Genomic DNA, 16,386 nt, shown 5'->3' on the forward strand with positions numbered 1-16,386 from the left:
CGGTTACGGAGAAAAGTTGCTAGTTGAGAGCTGAGTAAATTGTAAAGAGATTTTATACTTGTTTGTTTCATATATTTACTCTGTCTCATATTTATTCACTTCTTTGTTGTACCTGATATTATTGAACCACTAGTAAGTGTCGAAGTTGACCCCTCGTCACTACTTCTTTGAGGTTAGATTGGACACTTACTGAGTACGCGTTGTTTTCTTACTCATACTACATTTGTTGTACATTTTATTGTACCGACACATGTATGTCTAGTGGCCTTGTGGGCACAACAACATGGTTGATACGGGGACTTAGGTGAGCTGCATCTTATGCTACATTCCGCAGCTAGCAGAGTCTCCTTCAGAGTATTTACATTTTTCTTTCATGTTCAAATTTGTAATCCGGACAAATGCTGTATTTTATTTATTTTTCCTAGTTGATGCTCATGCACTTGTGACACCGGGTTCTGGGATGATTATGGATTATTCATTGATGACATAGTTACAATATTATTATTTATTCTGAAATTTTATCTTTTACTATTAAATTGAAGAAAATTCATGGTTTCAAAAATACTAAAATCAAGGACTAAATTAAGTATTTATGGTTGGCTTGTCTGACATTGGTGTCCGGCGCCATCACGATTTTTATTGGATTTTGAATCGTGACATTGAAGTTTAGAATGATCTAAGGACAAATGAAAATTGTCAAACGAAAATTCTCAAAATTATAAATAGTTCTATAAAACTTCAAAATATCTTAAAATAAACCTATTGTAGATAAGAAAATATAAAATAATTAACAAATTAGTATTCTCATTCTTCATCTACATTTACATCTACATCTTCATCTTTTATCTTCATCTTCATACTCATCCTCATCTTTGGTTTGACAGAGATCTTGTGAATCATCACTATCAAAAAACTCTTCCTCTTCTTCACTTTCTATCTCCTCATCTTCGTCTTCAATTAAATCATATTCGTCTACGTTGACATATGGTTGAATACTACTCATATCGACCTATTCACCAACAACTTGATCATCTTGTAAGAAATCAATCGGATCATCATCTATGCTTGGATTAACATGTGACTTCTCATTTTGGTAAGCAACTTCCACATTATGTCTTTCATCCACAACTCCTCTTGGCTTTGTCTTTATAACAACCCACCAATTAGCCTTATCTATTTTGCTTTCAGGATGATTTACATAATAAACTTGAGTTACAGTTTCACAAAAAATGAAAGGATCAAATTTAGCATATCTTCTCCTTTTTCGAACCTCGACAATGCCAAATTGGCTATCAACTTTCATGCCATGTTTAGACGGATCAAACTAATCACAATAAAATAAAACTAACTTTTGAGTGGTCATTGTCCATTCCAATTTGAGAAACTCCTTAATAACACCATAATATTCATTTGTAGTGTCATCATGTCCGATGCCACTTACACATACCCCACTGTTAAATATTTTTCTTCCTTCACTCCATGCAGAAATGCAAAATTTGTATCCAATATAAATAGGACATGATGTTACCTTTCTTAGTGGTCCCTCTGCTAAGACTTGCAAATACGGATTCAACGTCTCTTGTGGATTTTTATTGACCTATTGTATAATAATAATAATAATAATAATAATAATAATAATAATAATAATAATAATAATAATAATAATAATAATAATAATAATAATAATAATAATAATAATAATAATAATAATAATAATAATAATAATAATAATAATAATAATAATAATAATAATAATAATAATAATAATAATAATAATAATAATAATAATAATAATAATAATAATAATAATAATAATAATAATAATAATAATAATAATAATAATAATAATAATAATAATAATAATAATAATAATAATAATAATAATAATAATAATAATAATAATAATAATAATAATAATAATAATAATACAAACTGCAGCCACACGTTAGTTAGAATCAAAATATAATTAAGTTACTCTTAATAGTTAAATTCATATAATGCTTAAAACTTACTTGAGGAAAGGTTTAACTTCATCACAATTTAAAAGAACATGTAAGTGTGCTGCAACAACTTTTTGATCGTCTAACCACTGAATGCCATCATCGCCATAAGTCCAGCCAGAAGAATTGAACACAGATAGAGTCGGTTGGGTTGCACCCTTTTCAGTTATATCATCATTACGACCAACTCTATTGTTGCTAACAGGACATGTGATTCAAAATAATGGGAAGAAAAGTATGAGATTTCTTGAAGTAAGTATGCTTGAACAATTGATCCTTCGACTCTGGATTTATTTTTTATGGTCTTCTTAACTTTGTTTAGGATCCTACGATAATTATAAAAATAAACTATACAATATAATGAAGGTGATAAATAATAAATTCTCAGTAGAAAACTATACATCTTTCAAATAGATACATCCATCACTATTGAGATGGCCCACCAACCCTTGCTTCATACAGCAAATGAATTAATAAATGCTCCATTGAATCAATAAATCGAGGTCGAAATATTCTCTCCAACTTACACATAAGTATGGGAATATTTTGTTTTATTTGTATTAAATGATCCTCATGTAACACTGTTGAGCACACGTCTTTAAAAAATCGACTAAGTTCAGTTATAGGCTTCCAAATTGGTTTTGGAAGTACCGTAAAAGCAATTGGTAGAAGACATTGTGTAACGACCCGACTGGTCGTTTTATTTTTTTTGAACCCCGTCCCCCTAAATAAAACTTCTCGTGCTTGCTTTAACTAATTTACGACCTGCTGGGATGGTTGGTTCGGGATTTGGAAGTGTTTGGGTTGAAATATGCTCATTTGATTCCTTAAGATTTTTTTAAAGGCTAAGTTTGACTTTGGTCAATATTTTTAGCAAAGGGATCCGGATTTGTGTTTTGACGGTCCCGGAGGGTCTGTAGAAAAATATGGGACCTGGGTGTATGCCCAAAATCAAATTTCGAGATCCCTAGTCCAAGTAATGAATTTTTATTAAAAATTGTTAAACTGAAATTCTAAGGATTTAAAGAAACTAAATAATGATTGATCACATTGGTATCGGGCTCGTATATTGGTTCCAGAGCCCAATACAGGTCCAACATAACATTTAAGACTTGTTCGCAAAATTTGATGTCAATCCGAGTAGTATAAGTACGTTTCGGCACGTTAGAAGTGAATTGAAGAACTTGAAGTTTATAAGTTTGATCCAATTGGTTTTAGGGGGTGAATCTTAGATTTAGCATTGTTTCGGGCATTCTGAAGGTTCGAGCGGGTCCTTTTTCATGATTTTAAATTTGTCAATCGGACGAGGCTCGAGTGAAGTTGGAAATTTTGGGAAGGAGCTGAAGCTCTAGTTATCTGTCATACCGCACCTGCGGTTGGTCAACCGCAGGTGCGAGACCACAAAAGCGATCAACCCCTCGTAGAAGCGGCTATTTTTTCGTAGAAGCGGAGCCGCAAATGCGACCTGCCTCACGCAGATGCGGCCCAACGGTCCAATTGAGATTTCACAGAAGCGGGCTCCCTTCTGCAGATGCGGTGGGTGCAGGTGCGACCCAGGACCGCAAATGCAGAAATCACTAAAGCAGTGAGCTTCATTTAATACGGACTCCAGCCATTTTTGCCCATTTTCAACTCGTGTATTGGGCGATTTTGGAGTTCTTGAGAGAAGATTTCCACATAGCACCTTGAGGTAAGTTCATCCCCCTTATTTCTAAGTTTAATACCCGAGTTTTGGGTAGATTAACACATGAAGATTAGAAAAAATCAAGGGGTTAGAGCAAAACTTAAGGTTTTGATAAAACTTAGATTTTACCACAGAATTGGTTATGAAATGAAGTAGAAATCATATATTATTGATCCTTAGGTTATAAAGAATAACTTTCTTCGAAAAATTTCGGAATCCAGACACGTGGGCGCGGGGTCGGATTTTAAGAAACTTTTGTTTAAGGTTGGGAAATTGCTTTAATAGTTAGAATGCGATCTTGTGAGCTCGTATTGACTAGTTCTAACCCCATTTACTAGTTTTGGATCGTTCGGTTCCAAATTGAGAGTTTGGGCTCGTTCTTGGTATTGAAGTACACTTTGAAGCGAGGTAAGTCTCCTTCCTAACCTTGCAAGAGGAAATTGTCCCCATAGATGTAATAATTGAATAATTTGCTACTAAATGCGGGGACTACGTACGCACTAGGTGACAAAAGTTTGTGCGTAGCTTACTATTATGTTAATTGTCTGCGTAGTTTAGGATCCGTATCATGTCATAATTGCAAATGTCTATATTTTCTTGCTAATGTGATCACTTGGGATATGCTAGAAAATTGGAAAGGAACATAAGTGAACGTATATACTTGTTGAGCTCTTGTATGAATTTATTTCAATATAAATGCGCCTCCATGTGTTTTCTTGATAATAATTGATATTTGTGGATTGAGCCGATCGCCTCGATAGAAATAGATGCATCTATGGTTCGCGCCATTCGACCATATGGCAGTGCACAATTTCTTTTCTGTTGGATCTGGCCGTTGACCTCGGCATAATGTGCGCATGATATCTATATGAAACCTTATTCAGGACTTGCTTGTTGAGTGTTTTGAAATATAAATGGCTAATTGTGATATTGTTAAGGACATGACTTATTACTTCTTGTCACAACTGTTATTTATTTGTGACTTCCGTGCAAAGCATAACACATATTATATTATTTGACCCTAGTAAGTATCAAGTCGACCTCTCGTCTGTACTTCTTCGAGATTAGACGGGATACTTACGGGGTACATATTGTTTATGTACTCATACTACACTTCTGTACTTAATTGTACAGGATCTGAGGCAGGTACATCTAGCTATCAGTCTGGTGCGTATCCCTGAGCACATTCCGAGACTTCCACGGTGAGTTTCTCCCTTCCTGTGTCGTTCAGCAACTTGATGGAGTCTATCTTTATGTTTTTGTTGTCTATTCTATTTCGGACGGTAGGATAGATTTATTCTTTTCTATATTCTACTAGTTGCCCACAACTTGTGACACTAGGTCTTGACACACACTTTAGTAGACTATTCTTTTGGAATTGTATAATTATTTTTGGTGCATTACTGGTTATTACTTGTTTTAACTTTAACTTAAAAAATTACTGCAATTATTTTGGTAAAAGTAAAATGAGAACTTATTTATATTTCTGCGTTGGCTTGCCCGACAATGGTGTTAGGCGCTATCATGACCTATAATGGAAATAGGTCATGACATATTTCATAAAAATGTGGCAATCATGACTTTTATCCCAAATAGCTTTAAGTGTTGCATATCCACACGGTTATCCAAATTTGAAGCATAGCCATTAGACATCTTTAATTGTTTAACCCATTCACATACATCTTTCTTTTGGTTCTAATTTAAGATAAACTTTGCTTTGGGTTTAATCCATCTCCCATTACAATCACATTGCAAGTGTAAATCATTTCGACGACAGTGTTCTTTCAAGTCCATTCTTGCCTTCTCATTATCCTTAATTTTATCTTTGTTGTTCATAACAGTATGAAAAACATTATCGAAGACATTCTTCTCTATGTTTATCAAATCAAGATTATGACGAATTAGATTGGTCTTCCAATATGGCAGATCCTAAAAAATACTTCTTTTACTCCAATTATGGGAAGTTCCATACCCATACAACTTGCGTGGACCCGATTCAGTTATCTTAGGAAACTTTGTAACTTTTTTCCACACTAGATCCCCAGTTAACCTAGGAGGAGGTCTAGACTTCTCCACTCTCCCTTTGTAGAAAGCATTTGTGTTTCTTCTAAAAACATGATTAGGAGGCAAGAATTGGCGATGACAGTCAAACCATGTATTCTTTCTTCCATATTTCAAACGAAAAGCTTTTGTTCCATGCAAATTGGGCATGCTAATTTACCCATTGCACTCCACTCTTATAGCATGCCATAAGCAGGAAAATCATTAATTGTCCATATTAATGCTGCTCGCATAAGAAAATTTTGCTTCTTTGACACGTTATAAGTTAGTACACCATCAGTCCACAATTGTTGCAGTTTATCTATTAACGGTTGAAGATATACATCAATTTTCCCCTTGGGATTATGAGGACCTGTAATGAACAATGTTAAGAACATGTATGGGTCAGTCATACATAGATCGGGAGGAAGATTATAGGGAGTAACAATCACTATCCAACAAGAGTATGGTGATGTTGACTGGCTATACGGTGTAAATCCATCAGAACATAAACCGAGTCTAACATTTCTAGGTTCTATAGAAAAGTTCAGATAGGTTTGATCGAAATGTTTCATGCTTCTCCATCTGAAGGGTGGCACAACACGTCATCCTTCCTACAATTTTCATAATGCCACCTCATGTGCTCCCGAGATTTAATGGAAGCATATAATCGTTGAAGCCTAGGAATGAGTGGCAAGTAATGCAATCTCTTACATGGAGCATTCTTGTTTTGCTTGCGCACTTATTCTTTATAACGAGGTTCATGACAAAACTTATACTCGGTCATGTTTGTATCAGCTTTGTAGTACAACAAACATCCATTAACACAACAATCAATTTTTTGACTAGTTAGACCAAGCCGTGAGACTAGCTTCTTTGTCTGGTAGTAATTAAGAGGTATCTTATTACAGGGGGGATTTGAACCCTTCATCAATTGTGCCATTGCATTAAAACAACTTTGGGACATATTGTGTTCAAATTTAATACTCATCATTCTAACCGCCATAGACAACTCTGAATATTTACATCCGGGCCATAATGGTTGCTGAGCTGAATTCAACATGTCATAAAACTTAGTAGCTTCCATATTTTGAGGCTCTTCTAAATTGGGTTCTATTTGATGCCTGAATTCTACACCAGCAGCATCATAAACCATACCTTGATATCTAGTTACATGTTCATAGTCATCCCCTAGAATGCTACTTTGACTGCTTGAAGCCATGTCAAATTTACACCCTTGATGACTATTGTAAGCACCTGAATTGTTATATTCATTTAGATTAATTGGAGGTGCTTCCTCTCCATGTGATGTCCAATACCAATATCTTGGTGTGAATCCACTTCGATAAACATGCGCATTAACTTCATCTGGCGTAAGGTACTTCATATTTTTACAACGCTTGCAAGGACACCTTATGACTCCCTCAGATAAGTACTTCTGTTGATGACAAGAAAATTCAATAAAATTCTCCATGCCACTTATAAATTTCATTGTATATCCTGCTCGATCTGGGAGAAGTCTATTTTTCATCCATTTTCAATGCTCAGGAATTTTCATTATCTATACCAAAAGTTAAACGTACTTAGACACATAAATAACGACATGCAGACACTAAATAAGGTATGCCACCTGTATTATATAAGTAAACACAAACAGGTAAGAAGTATTATTTAATAAGCTCACCAAAGCTTTAACCAGCCAAAGCAGTCAGCACACTGCCTTAACACCAAACTATTAAATTTAGTTCCAGAGAAACTTTTGAGGTATCAATTGTCGGTATATAATATCTTTGGTCCAATTTATTATTCGACGCCATCCTTCATCGTTCACTTTTGTTCTTATTTTATTCTTCTTTATCTTCTCACTTTGCTAACTATATATTGAAAATATTGTAAAGATAATAAGATCAGATTTAAAAAGTTTTGCAGTATGAGTTATTTAAAAATTCTATTACACCATTGTTTTCTTCTACATATAACTCTAACTAAATAGCTGATCATCATCATCATTATAGTTCCATAGGGAATTCTTAGATTCCAATCAGTTTACTCAAACAAGTATTTCTCCGCAGAAAAGAAACAACTTTAGCCATTTAAGAATTTGTTGATGAAGTAATTTTATGTGATGACCCGACCAGTCGTCTCATGAGTTACCGCTCTGTTTCCCCTATTTCTGCTTCTTATTGCTTTGTTTATAGGTTCTATATGTGATCGAGTTGGTTGGCTCAGGTTCGAAAGGTTTTGGTAAGGTTTGAGACACTTAGTCTCTTTTAAGGAAGCTTAAGTTGAAAAAGTCAACCGGATGTTGACTTATGTGTTAAAGGGCTCGGATGTGAGTTACGATGGTTCGGATAGCTTTGGGAGCTGGAGATGATTTGGGACTTAGGAGCGTGATCGGAATGTATTTTGTAGGTCCGGAGTAGATTTAGGCTTGAATTGGCGAAATTGGAATTTTGGCATTTTCCGGTTGATAGGTGAGATTTTGATATAGGGGTCGGAATGGAATTCCGGGAGTTGAAGTAGTTCTGTTGTGTCATTTGGGATGTGTGTGCAAAAATTTCAGGCCATTCGGATGTGGTTTGGTAGACATTTTGAGCAAAAGTGTAATTTAGAAGATTTTGAAATTCTTAGGCTTGAATCCAATGCGAATTTGGTGTTTTGATGTTATTTTGAGCGTTCCGAAGATCGGAACAAGTTTAAATGATATTATGGGATATGTTGCCATGTTTTCTTGAGGTCCCGGGAGCCTCGGGTGAGTATCGTTTGGTTAAACGGACCATTTCTAGTAGTTGAAAGTTGCAGAAAATCTGCTGAAGTGTTGCAGACAATTGGCCTTCGCGTTCGCGAGTAGGCCCTCGCGTTTGTGAAGGGTTAGTATGTGAGGCTGAAGATTTGGCCTTCAAGTTTGCGAGGGAGGTCCCGCGTTCGCGAAGGGCTGGGCCATTGAGCATTGTGTTCGCGAGAAGGGGAGCTGCATTTGCGAAGGTTAGAGTCAGGAAGCATCGCGTTCGCGAGGGAGTGGTCGCGTTCGCGTAAGAGGAAAATTTGGTCAACTTAAGTTTGTGCTTCGTGAACGCAAGGCTTTGACCGCGTTAGCGAAGAAGGATTTGAATGACAGGGCAGAATGTTAAATAGCCATTGTTCGCAATTTTGGGGCTAACTTCCACCATTTTTGAGCGATTTTGGAGCTTTTTGAAGAGGATTGAAGAGAGATTCAAGGGGGAACACTTGGAGGTAAGATTTATGGACATAATACTCGATCCTAATGTGAATTCTACCTAATTAATCATGGAATTTAAGTCTAATATTGAAGAACTAGGGCTTGTAATTGGAGACCTAGAATTTGGGATTTGCGGGGTCGTTTGTGGTTAGATTTTGATGCTTTTGATAGGGATGAACTCATGGAGTGATAAGGAGTCTATTGACGTAATTTTTATCGGAATTTGAGATGTGCACCCGGGGGGTCGGGTTTGGCCAATTTTGGAATTTGTGTTGTAATTTAATTTCTTTCGAGTGAGCTTTGTTCCCTCAGCATATTTTGATGGTTTTGCACTGATTTTGGTTAGATTTGGAGCATCCGAAGGCTGATTCGAGAAGCAAAGGCATCGCGGGCTAGAGATTTGGACCGGATAGAGATGTGTAATAATTTTAAATATTTTCCTGAGGGTATGAAACCCCGAATTTCACATCGTTATGCTATACTGAAGTTGACACACACGCTAGATGACAAGCGTGGGGTCGTGCACCGTTGGGGATTGTGACTTAGTCCATCCCGAATGACTGTTTTACCGTGTATTTGATTGAAAACTTTTTGCTATCATCATGGTTTGAGCTAAATGTCATATTTGGGCCTCGTGCCAACTATTTGGACCCTTAGGTGATTGATTTTTACTGATATTTCCTCACTGTTTTGACTTTACACTTGTACTCAGTCATGTTATATTCTACTGTTTTCATAACTCAACCATGTTTGCTCTGTTTTAACACATTAAATGATATTCTAAATGATAATTTGAGCTGAGCATCATGTTTTACTATTGCCCGAGTGGCTTATGAGATTCTGACTGAGTAAGACCGAGCGCCTGTGTTGTGTGGATACACTGATTTATGATTATGAGGCCGAGGGCCTGAGATTGTACGCTACGAGGTGACTTGTTGATATGAGGCTGAGAGCCTATTGATTATACCACGAGATGGCTTGATATTATGCTTGGCCGGTAGGGGCCCCTCCTGGAGTCTGTACACCCCCAGTGAGCGCGGGTATCCAATGTGATATGAGATATAGCCCGAGGGCTGGATTCTATTGACATTGTGCCCGAGGGGCAGATTTTATGTGTTTATCTGTTCTAGCTGCTTTTTCATTTAATTGTTTAACTGTTAAAAAAGTGTTTTAAAGAAGCTTCTTTTGAACTAAGGTGTCTGTATATATTTTCACTGTTTCATTATTTTTATTGGTTTTATGTTGCCTCTTTTGTAGCATGTTGATGTGCTTTTACGTGATTTCTTATCGACCAGTCTTCATTTATTATTATTACTCACTGAGTTGGAGTACTCACTTTACAACCTGCACCCTGTGTGTAGATTCAGGTGCTTCGAGTCCCGCTAGCGAGTGTTGACTTCTTCCAGCTCAGGCGGATTCGGAGATTCACTAGGTAGCTGCTCGGCGTCCGCAGCCCAGTGCTTCTCCCCTATCTTATTTACTCTATTTTAGTTCTTTAATAGACTATGTAGACTTTTCCTGTCTTTATTCGGATAGTAGATGCTCATGATTGGTGACACCCCGATGTCGGGCTATGTCTATGCCACAATTGTTTTGTTTCACCTTCTTTTGGGATTATTATTGTGAACACCTAATTTTGACCGTATTTGAATTTTTTTCCCACTTATATCTCCAATACCTCACTTCTCACCCATCTTTCCCACTTTCCTTTGTCCCCTACGCTGGTCCCCCCCCCCCCACTCTTTTTTATTTCCTCACATCCATCCCCTTTGTTCCCTACTTCTTTTCCCCCACTTTGTTCTCCACTCACAATCCCACATCCCCACTCCATTCCACTCATAATTCCACTAAGCCAATTCCCATTTTCCACCACTCAAAACCCGCGTTCTCCACTCCAAATGGGAGGGAAAAAAAATTACCAATTGTCTTCTCTATAAAGAGGCAACAAAGACTTAGTGAAAGAGGGGGAAAAAGAAAAAACAATAATTCAAGTAAGAAGAAACGAGAGGAGAAGTTCAAATACAGAGACGAAAAAAAAGGGATGGCTTCTTCTTAACGGAGACAGAGGGTATACACGCGATATACGGTCAGTATACATTCTATATACACTAGAGATACTCTCGATATATACTTGATATACAAAGGAAGCCAACGAAAAGAGGGTCTTCTTCCTCCTAAAAATTCTACATCTAGAGCCTAACATCCACCATGAAAGAGCCATGAGAGATCATCTTTTCCACCTTAAAAACACCCCATAAAACACCCCAAAGTCCTAGCCAAAACCCAACTAAAATACAATGAAATTCCAGCGTGTAATCATAGTCGAAAAACCCATGTGAAACGTCACTGCTTCAGCCGCATACCCTCCAGATCTCTCACCAGCTTCGTCCGCACTGTCGTCGTCTCCCATCTCTCGTCCATTGTTGCTTCAACCTGAAGCTAGCTCCTAAACCACCCTTTAACGCCACGAAACAGCCCCAAGGTCTTTGAAAATCCAAGCCGTCGTTGAGGTGGTCATCGTCTGAGGTTCCGTCGAAGAGATCAACGATGTTTGGTTATAGTTCTAATGATTTGCTGTATAGGTTGGAGGAGGATTGTTATCATCATATCAAATAAGTACTTTGCTTTGCAATACTACAGGTTCTCTTCCTTGTGTTTATTTTATCTCATATTCGTTTTACTTGTTTGGTGAAAGATCTTGATTATATTTTGCTTCTCTGTATTGGTTTTGTTCATGTAATTCGCATGGTATGGGTGTTTCATCTTTTATTTTATGTGTATGGTAGCTTTTAGGAGTGGACGAAATACTCCTAGCTAGGTTGAACAAACATAAAAGGGACTATCTCATGACTGCCATTCATTTTCGTACAGTTTTAGCACTAGTCAATAACTTTTACACTATAAGACTTTCTCGTTGAATGGATTTAACTATTTGTGTTAAGTTAGGAAGTGAGTTCTTCTTTTTGGTTGAGTAATAGTAAGTACTACTGTTAGTGAATTATCTTTTTTCTAGTTTTAATCTTTTGTCCATTGTGGTAAATAAATCATCTTTGAAGGAAGTGTATAATTCATTTTACAAGGGGCAATTTTCACAGAGCTGTAGTACAAAGTTGGCTCGAGAATAAAAAGTATAATTTCCAGCCTTGTTATGTGATTTAATCACTCTTTAATTTACTGTTGTTCTTGATATGTGTATATAAGTAATATAGAGTAAATAATGTTTTTAGTTTGCTTTAGGCACGTTAATTATATAATTATCATGGCTACTAAAATTCGGGAGTACATTTCATGAGGCCTGGTTCTAATTTCTAACAATGTTATATAAAATGTGTCGTGAACCACGGGTGCATTTTATGTAGCGTGGTTTACGATGTGTTTTAAATAACTTTGAATTTTTTCCGAAAATATTAAAAGCGGCTAAAATATTAGTAGTATTTTTTGCTTTTTGCTTTTTGCTTTTTGCTTTTAGTACCAATTATGGGTCTGTATGATCCATTTTCACGTTAGGACCATTTTGAAAGATCACTAAATTAAAAAAAGTATTAGAATAAGATTTTAATTTAATTCCAACAATTCATCTCATATATTTTGTTTTAGTAGCCTCTTTGTTAATTAATTTCACATTGAGACTTTGGTACAAAAGCATCTCCACTATGTTGATCCGTACTTGTTCATTATATTGTATTAATTCATATGTGGGGATGTATATTTGTATGATCTCAATTTAAAGAAAAGGAAAATAGTCATACTTAATTACTTACCTAATTGATACCATTACTATTGCTTCTTGTAATTCAAAATAAGAAAAAGAATATTAACACAATAGATGGTTGATTAGTCATGAATATCGTTGGTTGATTTGTCCATGTGGTTATCTAATTTACGAATAATAATAATTCAAGAACATCGTAGTTTGCTTTAGGCTCGATTTAGACTAGTATTGTGATTATGTATACGTTCCCGTAACATAATTGCGATTTTAATTCCAAAAAGTAATTCGAGGGATGCGTTCGCGCAATTTCAACCAAACCTTTCTTAATATAAATAAACCAAGTGTTATTAATTGTGGACACGTTTGCGTGACATAATTTTTTGACGCGCCAAAAGAAAAGAGTATACGCACGCGTAACTCAATTCTTTAATTACAAACAAATCAAGTGATTAAAAGCAGATAAAGGTAAATGCACATAGGTTTTAAAATAAGTAATTAGGCAATTTTATCCAAGTATAAATCACTAAGCGACCGTGCTAGAACCACGGAACTCGGGAATGCCTAACACCTACTCTCGAGTTAACAGAATTCCTTACCCGGATTTCTGTGTTCGTAGACCATTAAATAAGAGTCAACTTCCTCGATTCGGGATTTTAACCGGTGACTTGGAACACCATAAATTATCCCAGGTGGCGACTCTGAAATAATTAAATAATCCTATTTCGAATAATGTCACTTTAATTGGAAAAACTCCCTTATACCTTCAGGTGTAGGAAAAAGGAGGTGTGACAGCTCTGCCGACTCTGCTGGGGAACGAACCTAGAATCCCTGGTTCAGGGTTCAAGAATTTGAGCTTAGAATAATTGTTATATTTGGCTTTATTTTTTTTATCTAGTTTTGTTTACATGTTTGTGCTTAATGTGCGAAATTTTGCTTTTTACCGCTTTGATATTATCTGAACTGTATATATAAACTGTTACGAAACTCCTCTTCTTTCTGAGTCTTCTGAATTTATGGTGTACACGTGCGCGTGGCCCACATTTCTGTTAGAAGTCATACCAAATAGAACGAAGTTGGGTCGAGTAACTAGGCCGGGTAGACTTTTGTGCTCCCGGTACGTTGCCCCCACTTCGGCTCGAGCTGTCTGCTTGGGTAAGCCAAGTCTAGAACAATAAACCCAGATTTTAAACCTAGTATAACAAAGCCTCATGCCGGATCCCTAGTAGGAACACTTGTTTGCATCACGTGCATTTGACTTTGGGGACTCAACACATGGGTTGGGTCCGTCTAGGACAGGTGCACCCAAAATAACAGAACATCTTGATGCATCCTATGTGCTACATGTTGCATTTATTCAAGAGTAAAAGGGTCATTTAGCGGACCAATGATAGTTGAGGGCAAATAAAAAATAAAAAAAAAAAGAGATAGTGAAGTGTGGGGATAAAGCGAGTTGGGCCCAATTATGTTTAAAAAAAAAGAACTTGAAATTTCAGGGAAATTTTTTTTTTGCACTTTTTCATCATTTTCCGAAAATCAAAAAATCAAAAAAGAAGAGAAAAAGAAAATCCAAAAAGATTTTGCATGTTTAATCATTTTTCAAGAAAAAGCAAAAAATAAATATGTTATCTCTAAATTAGTTGTTTTTTTTAATTATCGCCCGTATCCAATCTGCCCGAACTACGCATACCTGATTCTCGTCTTTCGGGGCGTGATACGTAGGCAACCCACATAGGGTCCGGTCTTCCTAGTAAATCTTAGGTTCTTGGCTTTGCGGGGTCTTAGCCAAATTTTGCACTTCTAGTCACCTTTTAGCCAAATAAGCCATTTTGCAAAAATAGCCCCAATCATGTCTTGAATGTGTCTTAGGGAATGTTATTGTCTCACATAGTGTTGGTTTAGGTTTTCTTATACAGGTGTGGATTTATTTACCGAAGTTTGAGCATGACAGACACCCCGTGACCATCCGGTCAGGATTGCATTCAGGAGTTGCTTAAGGAGATTTTTATATTTGTTATTTTTATTTTATTTTTATATTTTTTTTATGTCGTCTTTTACTTTCTAGTTTTGTACAGTAATGTCAAGTATTTTGTTATTGTATTTTCTACTTTATATGTGAAAATGTGTTGTAACCCAAAAATCCAAAAAAGAGGTGTTGCATTTTTTTTATTTCCGTTATAAATTTTCTTTAGAATACTAATTCTAGAAATGAAAAAAAAATAAAAAATTTGAGGTTGTTTTTCCTTTAGGCAATTAATATCTAGAACTTAAAATGAATTATTTTTATGTTTCCTTTAGTATATTAGGACAAAAATTCAAAAAAAAAAAAGAGAGAATTTTATTTTAGTGCTTTTTTAAAAGCTTTCTTTAAGGTGTTAATTCCAAAATTCAAAAAGATTTTTCTTTTGATGTGTTTCTTTGAAAAATTAGTGAAAAATGAAAAAAAAATTATTTTCATTAGAACTTTAGGATGTTGTACATAGAAAGAATATATTTTATCTTTTTTTTTAACATTAGAGTTTCCCCTTTAGGCAATCAAAAACTGAAATCCAGAAATATCTTTTATCTTTTCTCGCTGCGAAATCCTTCTTCAAGGATATCAAATGCAAATTCAAAATATTTTTCTATGGTTTAATATCTAGATTTCCTTCCTAAAAAAAATGTCTCCTCTAGGGTTTGTTCCTTAATAATTCCCGCAGAGTATTTGTTTCAAAAGAAGAAAAATTCAAAAAAAAAAGGGTTTGCTTCTTTATTTCTCTGTTCTCATCAAAGTAGTCACTAAGGTAAAAAGAAAATGAAAAAGAGAACTTCAGTTTGTTTCCTTTATTCCTGATCTTCCAGAACTACGCAAAGATCTGATTCATGCGGGGTCATGATACGTAGGCAACCTACATAGGGTTCGATCGAATCACTTTTTTTTACTGTTAAAAGAAAGGAAAAAGGGAAACGGAAAAAGAGAAAAAAAAAGGTGAAGTCATGGGATGTGAGAAATGAGAAGGAAGAAAAAGAGCGATAATCAGAAAGAAAAAGGGGAAGGAAAATGAGTGAGCTAAGAAGTGTTAGAAAAACAAATAAAAGAGATGCTGAAATGAACGAATTGGGATGATGCCAACAGACCTTTGTACCCTCGAAGTCATTTTAGAACCGATAACTGTGGCTAGGTGCATTGCACATGAAGTGAGATTATCTTATGTTAAATGTCCTAATGCTAACGTGATGGTTTCCTTTTGTTATATTCATAGTAGAAGGGTGGTTGGTTTGTGGTTTTTAAAGTGGTAACTCTTCTCCACAACACAAAGTCAAAAGGCAATGGTAGACAACAACAGAACTGAGTTGGTTGATACCGGTGCCCGAAAGCAGTTGGTTGAATAGGATAAGGGGTTGGTTGAAGAGGTGGGGATGTTAAGACAACACATGACGGACATGTATCAGGCATGGATGATTGGGAGGGCACCACCCCCGCCACCAACTAGCTTCCTAAATGCTATCCTTACCCAAACACCGGTCACAGTGCCAGATGATCCCCCATACTCTCCAGATTTACCCGCTTACCATGGCTTTCCCAACTACCCTAGTAGCTCCGTCACTTATCTTCCAATTACCTTTCCTAAAAATTTCCCTCCTGTCTTTTCCACCATCCCCAACAATGAGCACCCACTCAAAGCTCACGATGCCCGATATTACCCCTTAGAGGTTGCCCACAAAGTTCCCAACTCATATAAATAGAGCCCTC

This window comes from Nicotiana tabacum, chromosome 8, assembly GCF_000715075.1.
Source record: "Nicotiana tabacum cultivar K326 chromosome 8, ASM71507v2, whole genome shotgun sequence".
Classification (NCBI taxonomy): Eukaryota; Viridiplantae; Streptophyta; class Magnoliopsida; order Solanales; family Solanaceae; genus Nicotiana; species Nicotiana tabacum.